This window comes from Eurosta solidaginis, chromosome 3 (genome assembly GCF_040869045.1).
Source record: "Eurosta solidaginis isolate ZX-2024a chromosome 3, ASM4086904v1, whole genome shotgun sequence".
Classification (NCBI taxonomy): Eukaryota; Metazoa; Arthropoda; class Insecta; order Diptera; family Tephritidae; genus Eurosta; species Eurosta solidaginis.
Genome location: NC_090321.1, coordinates 271,375,281 through 271,390,240, shown reverse-complemented (window position 1 = coordinate 271,390,240; position 14,960 = coordinate 271,375,281). Strand labels below are relative to the sequence as shown.

Below are 14,960 nucleotides of genomic sequence, written 5' to 3'. Positions count from 1 at the left end.
AAGTTCTCGATGACAGAAAATCAGTCCAACATACATCAACTATTCACCCTGTCGGAAAATCAAGAAAACAAAATGAGACTGTTTTATAATCTATATAATGGACACTGATGCTGGCACAATGCCGAAACCGATTTGCCTCGAAACCAAATTTGACAAGGGATGACGGAAAATCGTTGCAATATACATCAGTAGCGAAGTTATTATGACATTTATATTATCTCGCTGTTATCTTTGAAGCGGCATCGCTTCCCTGCATGGCACCAAAATCAGCTTCAGAAATGTTTCAAAAGAAAATTTTGTTAGAACTAACATATTCGAATTAAAAACGCACTCAAATAAAAGAATATACACTAAACAAGAAAAATGAAAAACTCGTGCTCAAATATAGAATTGCGAGTTCCATTCAAAAGTTTCCGGTTTGCCCTGGCACTTAACCGAATGTGTTCTTACAGGGTCGTTGGTCTAGAAATAATAAGACGCACATACGTAGTTCTTGGCAAAACCAGTGCTACCCTGTACCCGTATGCTAAAAATATTTTAGAAAAAGGTAGTGGAAAGCGTATGAGTTGTCTTGAGAGGAGGTTACTACTTGACGAACCACACTTTTGTTGAAAATTTCTTAAGGTATTTTTGTATGGACTTTTCATTTTCTTTTTGTGGATACTAAGCTTTATATGTAGAGCAAAATGTTTTGAAAAAGAATCTATGACTTGCAGCGCTTTTCACAAATACAATTTTTATTTTTAGATTTTTAACTCAAGTTTTTTTTTTTGTTTTGCTTTAAAACCGGAAGTGTATGCAAGTTTCTATTTTCAAATTTTAAAAACTTTTTGGTTTTATTTTAAAACCATTTCAATAAATTAAAATTTATTGGCCAAATAAGACAAAAATTAAAACCGAGTAAAACTAGAAAACGTGTTAGTAATGCGAAAGGTTTGCAATTCAGTACAAGCTAGTTTGGAAAAATGCCTTAACCAATGAATGGTTAGTAATGGCGGCCACCGTGGTGTGATGGTAGCGTGCTCCGCCTACCACACCGTATGCCCTGGGTTCACACCCCGGGCAAAGCAACATCAAAATTTTAGAAATAAGGTTTTTCAATTAGAAGAAAATTTTTCTAAGCGGGGTCGCCCCTCGGCAGTGTTTGGCAAGCGCTCCGAGTGTATTTCTGCCACGAAAAGCTCTCAATGGAAACTCTTCTGCCTTGCAGATGCCGTTCGGGGTCGGCATAAAAAATGTAGGTCACTTACGGCAAATTTGTAGGGAAAATCAAGAGGAGCACGACGCAAATTGGAGGAGAAGCTCGGCCTTAGATCTCTTCGGAGGTTATCGCGCCTTACATTTATTTATTTTAATGACTGGTTCAAAACTAGGCTCAACCCTTGTATGGAGTATCTACACCTCTCTTCTACCAATTGACATATGCGTTAAACTTTCAACCGTTTTAAGACTAGATAGCTTGAACCCAACTTCGATTTAACCAAAACTACATTCGAACATTCTTTCAACTTTCCAGATAATACAATATGGCACTATAACCCAAATACATGGTGATTTAGCTGAAGTAGCCTAACTTCAATGAGGGTGGAGTAAAGTCCATGATCCATTTAGAGATTTTATCGTTTATTTTTGTACAGTGTTTATGTAAAATTTGACCCAAATCCACGCGTCTTATATTTACACAATCCTTGTAAGCACTCTACCTTGAAAACAATCAACTTCTCTGCCTGATTTTTAGTTCACAACGGTGTTAAACGCATAATTTCGTATAATCGTATTGGAAACAATTGAAATGTGCCATACCTAGATCACGTGCCTGAACTTGGTTCGTTTAGTTTATTTATTTTATTTTATTTTATTTTTTTTGTTTGTTTTTTGTTTATGGGAGCAAACAAAAAAAAAAAATATGCCAACAAAAAAAAGCTTATAATATATATCCAGTTGTACATATGTACGTCTACTCACACCTCTGCAGATTCTCTTGTGGTGCATTAGTCTTTTTACAGCAACAAATTCTGTTGTTTTCAATGAGACTAAAAGTAAATATTTTCACCGCCATGAAATGAGTCGTTCTATAAACATATTTGTTTTATATGAAAATTTAAGAAAATAAGTTTCTTTTAATAGTACATAAATAGCACACATACATAGGTACTACATAAATATGTTATTAAAAATTAAGCTTGCGTAAAATTATTAAAATGTATGTATGTTTACAATTGACGTCGCTCACATTATGAGTTCGTTAAAACTTTTTCCGGTATGCTTGTTCGCCTCTACCATTATCTATGCTTATCATATAAAATGAAATGTCGCTTCTTACATTACATTCACATTACGTCATCAACTCGAGCTCATCCCAGCAAAAAGTTTGGACCTTATATAGGGCTTATTTTATATTTACAAAAGGCTTGTGGCATCAGCCCTTAATTCTGTAAGGAATAAAAGTTTTACGACGTATTCGTTATAATACTTCGTACTTTTGTCATCAAGCATACAATATATCTGAAAAATAAAAAAGTATTATATAAGAAAATATTATAAGCCGATAGGTAAAATAAAATGTGGATCTTATTTTAAGATAATACTTGCTGTATTAGAACATTTTATATAAGCCAAATAACCCAATATAAATCAGTCTCAGATAGTAAGATCCTGATTATAAGGTATATGAACCAGGTAGAATGGTGTATGTACTATTTCAACTAATTTTAAGTCTTACTTATTCAAACTAGTTTTATCGGAAAAGAAAGTCCATTTCCCTTAAAATATTGTAACGAATTCTGGGGATTTCTGATAGTTATGCACCTTCTGCTAATGTTCGTATCGCTGCAATGTCGAATAAATAACTCCAATATTCAGTATTGCAAAATAGTCTTTATTAGTCTACTTCGGGAGTAGTAGAACTATACTTCACAATTATACTTCAGTTAACAATAGCGTGTTTAAATCAAACTGATTAGTCATTCCTCAGCTTGCGCTGTTTTTATGCTCTCTGTTGCCTTGTCCGCATATTTCTCCTAAAGTCTAAACGTTTCACCTTCTAGAACTGTTGTATCTTCTGCTTGGTAATTGAGGTATATGCGTGTGTATGTGTGAGTAACAACTTCGGCTGATGAATACATGTGTGTGTGTGTGTGAGATATCTCTTCACTTCGAGCTGCTGGTTATGTGTGTGCATGTACACAAGTTGGGCTGCTTACTGTATTTGGTGTTGTGATTATTTACTAGCAGCATAGTGATGCTAATATTCGTCACAATATTATGTAAATTACAACTATAGCCAGATTTTATTTATCATGTATACCGATTAAGTTTAGGCAACGTTTATTTTCATTTGTATACTTTTCATGAAAATGAAATGGTATATTAAGTTTGTCACGAATCTCTAAATTGTAAGTCCTTAAAGGAGAAGAAATAAACCCACCAATATATAGTATACCGAAATGCTCAGGATGAAGAGCTGAGTTGATTTAGCAATGTCCGTCTGTCTGTTTGTATGCAAACTGCACCCTCAATTTTTGAGATATCTTGATAAAATTTGGTGATCAGGTATGTCGAGGTATGCGATTAGATGAGTATCGAAACCGACCGGATCGGACCTCTATAGCATATATCCCCCATACAACTGATTTTTCAGAAAAGGGGATTTTTGTCATATCTTCCTCAATTTATCAGATTGAAGCTTCAAAACCTCACCATATGCACATATTGTTGTCTGGATGAGATCGGTCGTATATATAGCATATTTCCCCCGCAACCGATTGTTCAGATAAGAAGCTTTTCGTAATTACTTCCCCATCTTAACAAATAGAAGTTTCAAATATCCCCAAATGCTTACGTATACGGCATATATTGTTGAGAGAGCAACTTTTGAAGTATGTATGTGCTTTTTGGTTTAAATAACATTTCTGTTTACCTTGTAAATTTTATAAATTTGCTTTATTTATAGTATAATCTATCTTTTTATAAATGCGCCACACCCAAATTTTTCAACTACTTTTTTGAACGTTCCGTTTTGATGAAATATTCGCACCAATTTGTAGGACATAGAATTATTTAGTGCATTGGTGGTATTTTTTGTATGTAAAGGGGCGTGGCAACTGATGTATAAGCCAAAATATGAAAAGATGCCCAATACTGATATTATATCAGTGGAGAAAAGTGGAAAGAATTTGAAAAGAGTGAATCGTATCACATATCTCCCGAACCGCTTAAGTCACATTACTTAAACTTGAAAATTGGAGTATATTGGAAAATGGCGCGTGGTACCTCCTATACAAAACCAAATTTCAATAAAAAATTTCTGTAAACACTGAATCTACATCACTGATATTCGCTGAATATGCTAATGTGGGAAGTGTGGCAAAGGAAAAAGTGCACTATGTAATACCAAAGATATTTTAACTTCATTTTAGTTTAGCCCATTGGCATCGTTAAGCCTGTTTTGTTAAGTTATTCGCCGATTTAAAGGAAATTGCATCATCATAAATTTTGTACATAAGCACCCTGTTGTACAAGGGAGTAAAAATTATGCGAAAGTGGCTGTGGCACATTTGAAATAAAGGGAAATTTGTATGAGCCATGTTCAAAAATCTCTATGCAAGCTTCAATTTTCATATCCCATATCTAAGAAATTAGATTGGTCGTATTTTCGACCACGAGCGATACAACTAAATAATAATAACGTCGTACCAACCCAACTAAATACATACAACAATGACCCACTAACGCATGATTGGTTGTACATTAGACTGGGTTGGTCCCCATACACAAAAAAAAAGTTGCTAATGTCCGCCCCTAAATTTAAAGTTTATGTTGAGAGGTTTTCGGAAAAATTTTTATTTATTTTTTTTTTTTTTTTTTTGATCCTTCGAAATACAGCCGAAATTTTTGTTTTTCGAACATTTTCCATATAAAAGTAAAATCTGTATTTTTATTTTTTGAGTACGATTGAACTAAAAAAAATTTATTTCGGATAAGCCGTTTCTTTGTTATCAATCTGGACTTTTATTTTGGCCTTAAAAAATAAAAGTCCGAATTTAACTTTTGTTTCCGCACTTTTATTTTTAAAAGTCCGGGTTTAACTAGTTCTATCGGACTCAGGTAATAAAAATCCGAAAATAATTTTTATCTTGATCCAAATATATTAAAAGTCCAAAATTAATAGTGTAACGAATTTAGTGCAAATCCTCTTATCTGCCCTTCTGCTAACGTTGGAATCACAAAACTGTTGAATAAATAACTCCACTATTCAATAATGCAAAATGACCTTTATTAAAGTTCCTCACAATAACACTACTATTGCTCGCCAGATAGTGTCTTAAATCAAACAGATTGTCGCGCCTCTACTGTTGCTGCCTTTTATACTCTGTGATTTCTCGTTCGCATCTTCTAGGCGCTACCATTTCTAGAATTAACTAGTTGGTTATCAGCTATAAAATTACTACGTTTATAGCTTCTGATATGCGCGTGTATGTGTGAACACAATTATAATTGCGTACTTTTGGGAGCATCTCAGATAATATATCTTCATGGGTTTGTGCGTCTCTTCTTCGCTGCGTGTACGTACATCTGTGTAGACATAATGATTGATTTATTGATGTGCATACAAGTCACTGCTTAGCATAGCTTTGAGATGATAGTTTCCCTTAGTGTTGCTAATATTCGTCACAATAGTTTTGCTAGGAATTATATTATAAAAGGAGTAACAGTTTCCGCCTCTGTGTAAAGGTTTTTCAACAAAAGGGTGACGACTTATTCTTCATACTTGAATATGCATATATGTATGTATAAAACTGCATATAATTTTCTTACACACCCATAGTTATAAATGCAAACTCCAAATAGTACTCACATACATATTTACATATATGGACAATTATGCATTTCGTACGTATAATAATGATGTTTGCTCTGATGGAGCTCTCATTCTTGGCATTCACATTTGTTGCAACGTATCGAGTTCATGGTCAGGCAGTGAACGTTTGTTGTAAGTCATTTTTGCGGGTGTGTCACCACGACACCAATACATGCATACATAAATGCATAATTGCATCTATATTGTATAAGTACCCAATAGGGAGTGAACGTAGTATCTGCTTGAAAATTTGAAGTGCAGTGACAACTATTTACCAGCTCTTTTAAACGCAATAAGAATTGAAATTACCAAGGATCTTCCAATGTATTAATTTAATTACAAACATATGACAACTACATTCGATGATGATTCAGAACCAACAACCAACTAACCAAGTAGTGATAAAGGAAGTAAATCTATATTGTGTGATTACAGAAAAGCTAATTTGGAGAAGAAAATCTTGCTATATCAAATTCGCTAGGTTTACTACAAACATCTGAATGCACAGAAAGCCTAGCTTCATATTTTTCCTGCAGGGTATGTGTATGCACGCAATGTAAATTTATTAATATTGAAAGTTTCTTTTTCTTACAACTCATGTACATACTTATGCATAAATTTACAATTGCAATCTTTCATCACTTTCAATCGACATTTAACAAAAACAACAAATGCAGCAGCGAAACAATAGCAAGAATTGATTGTTAAGGCAGAATATGAAACAGAAAAAATGTGGGTAGTCAAAGAATATTTTTAGATTTATGCGAGTGTATGCTTTGGTTAGGCAGGTAAATAGCACTTTTTCTAACATACATGCATACATATATCAAAAATACATTCCACTAAACAAAAAAAAAGAAAAAACAAAAATTGATCATGAGACATTCCTGATTCCACTACTCGTAGTGGTCGATTGTTCAGTTTGGCCGGTTTTGAGTAAAGTCCCGCATTAATGTGCATAAAAAAATATAATAAATGTAAGGCGCGATAACCTCCGAAAAGATCTTGGGCCGAGCTTCTCTTCCAATTTTCGTCGTGCTCCTCTTGATTTTTCCTACAAATTGGCGGGACGGGACCAACATGTTTTACGCCCACTCCGAACGGCATCTGCAAGGCAGATGAGTTTTCACTGATAGCTTTTCATGGCTTAAACAAATTTTCTTCTAATTGAAAAAACTGGTTTATAAAATTCGTATGTTGCTTTACCCGGGGCGTGAACCCAGGATCTTCGGTGTGGATGGCGGAGCACGCTACGATTACACCACGGCGGCCGCATACCTTCAAAGATTGTGGATTTGTTTCATTGTATGTGTCCATACATACAGCAGCGAACAGAAAAACAGCAGTGGCAGTTTTTATCCAATTTTGCTAAATCAGTTCTGCTTTTTTATATTCAATATTTCAAGAAAAAGCTGCAATGAATTTTGTTACTACACAAAAACATGCAAATCAATCTTTCAGTAATTCGAGTAAATTTTAAGAATGTTTCGAGCTATTTATTTCAAGTTTTCTGAATTTTTTCAGTATTCAGTTTTGTAGTAATATCCTTAATCTAACAAAATGCAAGTTATAGGTGTTTAAAAATTTTAACTTTCGTTACGTTAGATCGGTTTCCATAGTTTCAGTCACAAAATTCAGAGGGCCTTTTTTTGAAATTTCTTCAAAAAAAGAATTTAATTGCCAAAATTTTAAAAAATTGGCACTGCTATTTTTCTGTTCGGCGCCGTATATCTTACCGCATAGCTCCTAAAAATAAAATGTTGCATTGCCCAAGAATTTGTTGGAACTCTTTTTTTCATTGCTAGGTACGACAAATGGAATGCTCACATAATCACCTAACGAGGTGTGCCAGTTAATGCAAAAACAACCTCCAACATTAGGGTTGTAAAAGCTAAATTGACATAAAAAGTGAAAAGGGTGTGAGCTTACTTTTAGCTTGACTAACGTCGTTTTTCACATCTATATGAAAATTGCCAGCAACAAACTTTCATTTTACCGATTGGTTTGGGAGAGAGCAAACTCAAGCGTTCTTGCTAATCTAGCTTCAGTGAACCACCTATAATGCTGCGTGTGTCAGCGACCAACCTGCTCGATAACGTATTCCTTGAAATGCGGTTTGCCTTTGTCCTAAATTAATATAAAGAAAACTTGAAGCAGGGATCGGCCTACTTTAAAAACCATATTTATGGTTAGTGAGGGAGAGAGATTGAGAAGGAATAGGGTAAAGAAGGTTCAAAAAGGGATTCGGACGAGGAAAGAGGCAGGGACGGTGAGAGGGACAGGGAAAAGTAGAATCCGATGGAGTGGACAAGGAGGAGAGAGAGGGAGGGGAGGGAGAGAGGACAAAAGAAAGTTAGCGGAGGATAGAGAAGTATAGGACGATATTTAGAAGAAAATATGGAAGTGGGAGAAAAAGTAGTTGGAAAGGAAGTATCAGAAATAAGAGGGGATAAGGGTGAGAAGTGAGAAATCCTGGGCAGCAACGCGACGAATCATAACTAGTTTTGTATAAAATTCCCTTTTTTCTTGTAAACTTTTCATGCTCTGCTTGCTCTATTCCTGATTAAACCCTTTCTATATTTGAATCAATCAGCGCGATTCAGCTGATGTTTTGCATATTGAATTTTGAAGCTAAATCTAAAATTAGGATATCCTTAACGCATAAAGCCTTAATATATTTTGGGGTTATTTCTGCGAACCGGTAAAACAACAGGTAGTCACAAAAGCTATTGCAAAAATGTAGCTACATATTTGTATACAACAAAACAGCATTCACACAAAACAGGCTAAACAAAATATTGCGCGCATGCGCAAAATCAACCACATTTTTGGTTGGTTTGTGAAAATGTTTGGCATGCTGACCGCATAGTGTTAGCCAAAACAATGCTGTAGAACCAGACCTTTTTTTGGTAACACTATTGAAAAATTGTTGTCTTTTGCTTTTTTATATATTTTGTAAATGTTCGTGCCCCTAAAGTATGCTGCGGTTGCGGCCTTTTGTGTCTTAAAATAACCATTATTACTTTAATGGCTGCATGGGCGTATCCAGAGAGGCACTTGGGGGGGGGGGGGGGGGGGGGGGGGGGACAAACAAAAATAATAATGAAGAAAATTTCCATGGATATAAGATAGGAGGTTTCTTTTGATTTTCCTAAAGAAAAAAATTTATTTGAGTGTGGAATTGATATCTGTGTGGATGACTTACAGAGCTTCGGTGGTTTTTGGGTGGGGCACGTGGGGCACCCCTCCCCCAGTATCCCCTCCACCCACATTAATCCGCCACTGAATGGCTGACTGTTGCTATGCTGACGCAATTTTCAGTAATGATGTCTGCAACATAAAATATGTACAATGTTTGAAGGCATATATATATGTATAAATGTATATAGAAAATGAAGAAACTGCGCATACCTCATTTGCACGTCGACACAGTAGAAATAACCATAATCACTGCGCCTTTTATCTGTGCTTACTGTTGTGCGCTCTTCCGTTGTTGTTATTGCCGATAATGGTGGATAATTGTTGTAAATAGTTAATACTAACGTAGATAAGTATGTGGCATACGATTTTCTGTAGCCTTTCGTTTACTCTCTGTATTGACAATTGCAGACATTCGGAGATATTTGGATTCTTTAGTACCAATGTATCAGGCACTATGCTGTTATTCAGATTCAAATCAAACATTCAAATTATTCACAAACTGATTTTCAAAACACTCGAAAATGGTCGGAAAACCATCCGACTGTATTTTTGCCATCGCAAACTTCTCAGCTAAAGTTCATCTTACTGACAAACTTTATGCTATAGGCAAAAACAACCATGCAAAATTCTACTCAGAATTGATAATATATCCTCCAAATCTCGATTTAGGGGCCAAAACCGACATTTTCATAGGTAAGTTCATATTTTGCTCCCAAGCTTTATTTTTATGATAAAAAAATATATTAAAAGAATAAAACCAATACAAATATTATTGAATGAAACGAAATAACACAAATAATGAAAAAGTAAAACAGAATCATTTTATAATTAGTTGAAACAAAAATAACATTATGTTTATCATAAACAAAAAAATTTTTAAATAGTAAAAAAAAAAAAACAAAAAATTTTAAATTAAACTAAAACCAAAATTTATATAAAATAAAATAAAATTTAATAAAATATAAAAATAATCAAATCAAACAAAATAAGACAAAATAAAGTGAAATAAAATAAAATAATAAAACAATATGAAATTAAAATAAAATTAAAATAAAATAAAACAAAATACAAAAAAAAATAAAATAAAATAAAATGACATAAAATAAGATAAAATAAAATAAACTAATATAGAATAAAATAAAATAGAAAAAGCTAAATTAAATTTAAAAAAATATAATAAAAAACGTAGAAGCGAATCAAATAAAATAAAATAAAGTAAATTAAAATAAAGTAAAATACCTTAAAATGAAATAAAATCAAATAAAATAATATAAAATAAAGCAAAATAAAATAAGTTAAAACAAAATAATATAAAATTAAATTATGTAAGTTAACTTAAAAAATAAAAATTATATGAAGTAAAATAAAACAAAGTAAAACAAAACAAAATAAAATAAGTTAAAGTTAATAAAAATAAAAATAAGATAAAATAAAACGAAATAAGTTAAGTTAAAAGAAATAAAATAAAATAAAATAAAATGAAATAAAATAAAACAAAATAAAAGAACAAAATAAAATAAGATAAAATAAAATAAAATAAAATGACATAAAATAAGATAAAATAAAATAAACTGTAAAAGCTAAATTAAATTAAATAAAATAGAATAAAAATAAAAACATAAAGGCAAACAAAATAAAATACAATAAAGTAAATTAGAATAAAATAACTAAAAATAAAATAAAGCAAAATAAAATAAGTTAAAATAAAATAAGATAAGATTATATTATATAAATTAAATTATAAATTAAAAATAAAATAAATTAAGTTATGATAAAATGAAATAAAATAAAACAAAATAAAACAAAACAAAATAAAATAAGTTAAAGTTAACAAAAATAAAAACAAAGATAAAATTAAATGAAATAAGTTAAGTTAAAATAACATAAAATAAACTAAACTAAAATAAAATAAAATAAATAAAATGAAATATAATAAAATAAAATAAAATAAAAGAAGTTCAAATAAAATAAGATAAAATAAAGCAAAATAAAATAAAATATGATAAAATTAAACAAATCAAAATAAAATAAAGTAAAATAAAATAAAACAGTTTTATATAAAATAAAAAAAAAATAAAACAAAATAAAATTAAATAAATAAATATAATAATTATAAATATACTCCCTCGGCAGTGCTAGAAAGTAGCGAATATAAGCTGTACTGGGACCGCACTATACTTACAGATAGAAGTATACTCCATAACAGGCCGGATATAGTCCTATTAGAAAAGAAAGAAAAGAGCGCGTATTTAATTGACATTGGGGTTCCCAATACGTACAAATTGAAAGACGTGCACACAGAAAAGAAAAGAAAGTACACAGGACTTGCTCAGGAAATGAAGCTGTTATGGCACCTTGATAAAGTAAGCATAGAGCCAATAATCATTTCATCAACAAGCGTGGTACCCAAAACCCTTATGACAACCCTGGAGAAACTAAAATTAGAAAATAAGCTTCTACCTATTCAAAAGGCAGTAATTCTATCAACAACATCCATTGTTCGTTCGTTTTTAGACATTGACATGTAATTTACAGATTATTATGAATTTACCTATGTATATTTAGTATAAATAGCTTTATATGTCTTGTTGTATACAACCGGTGTATAATGTATAACCCGAGGTGGACCTCAAGGAAGAGATAAATGAAAATAAATATAATAAAAAACTTTGATTCAGAAAGATATAATAATAAAAGGTAAACTAAAATAAAATAATATAAAAAAAATAAAAAAGTTAAATAAATAACAATAAAATAAAACAAAGTAAGATCAAATAAAATAAAATTAAAAGAAGTTAAATCAAATTAAAAAAGATATTAAATAAAATTATTTAACATTAAACATTTAAAGATCCCTTCATCGACGTTTCCATGACAATCGCATCTGTCATGTTCGTTCTGTAACCATACACGACCGAACCGCCTTTTTAACTAATCACAATCCCCCTACATGTACATATACTTCTTGTACAGTAATAAAAATACAGTTATTTAAATAACCTATCTAAGAATTTTGTTTGATATCTGCATAGTTTTGCAGTGTCTTTACCCTTGCGCATACACATATCTGTTTTCATTTTAATAATATAGCTAAATGCATATGTACATATGTATGCATGATGCCTGATTCGTTAAGCCTGCATGTTCGTAGTTTATCTCTAATTAAATCAGCTATTTGTATATATGTATTTGTATTGCAAAAAAATATATATAAAAATTCATTAACGTAATTTGTGCCCCTAAAGACGTCAAAAATGATATAAACTTGTTTGTTTATTTATGGCTTGTAAACTCAAATGCTATAATAAATCTTAACGATAAAAACACCAGATTTAAGTAATTAAAAGCTTTATAAAATAATATAAATAAACAAGTAAACTTGGCGATTTGTTAAATTGCTGCAATTGACACAAAAAAAAAACAAAAAAAAAAAAATATATATGCGACACCATAAAACAAATTCTACTATAAAATCATACACACATACATTTAAATTTAATATCGAAATAAACAACAATAATATAAATAAACGACGACAGAAAGTCTGCTGTGAATGCTGACGTGATTACAGGTATGCAATGCCGAATAGCTACTATATTTATGTTCGTATGTATGTATGTATTTATGCACATATATGCGAGCATATATATGTATATTTAAATGTATGGTTGTTAACATAATGGAGTAGCGAAAAAGCTGCTGGCTAAATATTCTTGTGCTAAAGTTTAATTAAGTTGGCTAACTTGGTGGTCCGATTGTCGAGTGACTTGCTTTAGTTTCTGCGCTTGCCTATATATATGTATATATATAAAAGTATGCATGTGTATGTTCCGCCACCTGATTATGGCAGCGACTATGTTATAACATGATACAATTTTTAAACATCGCTGTTAATTGGTTTTGGCGTATGCATATCTTCGATGAATAGGCAAAACGTCATTTCTGACGATATTTAATTCTCACAAAAGTACTTAAAAAAATTAATTGCTAATTTTGATTTTTCAGATTAACTTATTTATTTCCTTTAAAAAACACGAAGTATTTCATTTACTTAAAATTGTGTTTACTTCAGTTTGTTGGAGCTCAAGTTTAGTCAACCGCATTTTTGCCAACTTTTTCGAGTTATGCGATTTTGCAAATACATTGACCTGCTGGAATTTCAAATAACTGTTGGTTAAAATTTAAACGAAAATAACATAATAAAGAAGTGTTGTCAACGAGAAGACGTACACAAGTACCTTATAATAAAGACAATCGATAAATTGATTGCTTTATGTCACTTTCAGACAGACGCTTAATCAAATAATTAGACATGTTTTCTACATTAAAGCCCTTAATGAACTCAATGTTTTATATTCCATTCAAATATTTAATTATCTCATTATTGCCAATGGAGTGAAAAATCTAGCCGGATTTGCTTGGTATTTCGGATTCTAACAAGTGGCAATCAGAAACAAATCATTTTCAATAATTTACGAAAAATTTAAAATTATCAGAAAAATTCAAGCTTTAATTTTTGCAGCATTTGCAAACAGTCCCTGTGTGGAAAGGAAAAATTAATTATTTCATAAAACAAATGATTCTATTAGGTTTCTGTGTCAAATCGGTATTACACTTTTTTTAGTTTTACCATAGGAATTAAAAATAATTTTAAATATTTATGTTCGTAATTAAAAAATTAACTTTTAAATTTTTAGACTTTCCATGAAAATGAAATGGTATAATTGCCACGAATCTCTAAATTGGAAGTCCTTAAAGGAAAATAGATAGACCTACCAATAAGTATACCGAAACGATCAGGATGAAGAGCTGAGATAATTTAGCCATGTCCGTCTACCTGTCTGTCTGTCTGTCAGTTTGTATGTAAACTAGTCCCTCAGTTTTTGAGATATCTTGATAAAATTTAGTTAGCGTAGGTATATTTAGCTGTCCGATTAGACATTTGTCGGAACCGGCTGAATCGAGCCACTATAGCATATATTCCCCATACAACCGATTTTTCAGAAAAGAGGATTTTTGGCATATCTTCCTCAATTTATCAGATTGCAGCTTCAACCTTTACCATGTGCTTTCATATATTACACGTATGATTTTCTGTAAAAATTGATGAGATCGGTCGTATATATAGTATATATCGCATACAACTTGTTGTACAGATAAGAAACTTTTCGTAATTCCCGCCCCATTTTAACAGCCATAACCTTTAAACTTCACCAAATGCTTACGTATATAGCATTCATTGTTGCCTGGAAATTTTGAAGAAATCGGTCGGATATATAGCATACGTCCCCTACAACCGATTCTTCACATAAGAAACTTTTCGTAATTCTTGCCTCATTTTAACAGCTAAAATCTTCAAATTTCACCAAATGCTTACATATATAGCATATATTGTTGTTATAGAGATCGGTGGTATATATATAATATATATATACATATAAATTGTCACTTCTGCCCCCTTTTTAACGGCTAGAAGCTAGCCTTTTTTGACTATTAAAACGGATCAGAATCAGCAGTTTGTGCGAAGTTGATTCAACAGCTATTTGATGGATAATATTTACAGAAATATGGGTTGAATTGACTTATAATTCTGTTCATTTGAACAGTTCTTTGCTTTCAGTGTGTACAATTAAATATACGCTTTCAATTTTATATTTTTGGAGCTTTACATACTATATGATTTTCTGACAGGGTGAATAATTGATGCATATTGGAACGATTTTCCGTCATCCATTGTCAAATTTGATGTGGAGACAAACAGGGTTCGGCGTTGCGCCATCATTAGTGCCAATTTTTGGTCAAAGGATGACGAAAAATCATTCCAATATACATTAGTTAAATTTGAGTTTAATTTCGAAAGGAGCAATTCTCAGATTTTAGGGGACACCAGGGCGGATAC

General features: G+C 31.6%; 1 protein-coding gene and 1 long non-coding RNA gene across 13 annotated transcripts in view; one reads left to right on the top strand and one right to left on the bottom strand.

Moving 5' to 3' along the window:
• Positions 1–14,960, top strand: part of ITP (ion transport peptide) — a 248,134-nt gene that overhangs the window by 130,853 nt on the left and 102,321 nt on the right. The window lies entirely within an intron of this gene.
• The window catches only part of LOC137245585 (uncharacterized), a 77,334-nt gene continuing 71,319 nt past the window's right edge, over positions 8,946–14,960 (bottom strand). The window contains exons 2-3 of the long non-coding RNA XR_010951362.1: positions 11,244–11,280; positions 8,946–9,778 (exon numbers count right to left, since the gene is read on the bottom strand). This is a non-coding gene — a long non-coding RNA (uncharacterized lncRNA). The remainder of the gene's footprint in view (positions 9,779–11,243; positions 11,281–14,960) is intronic.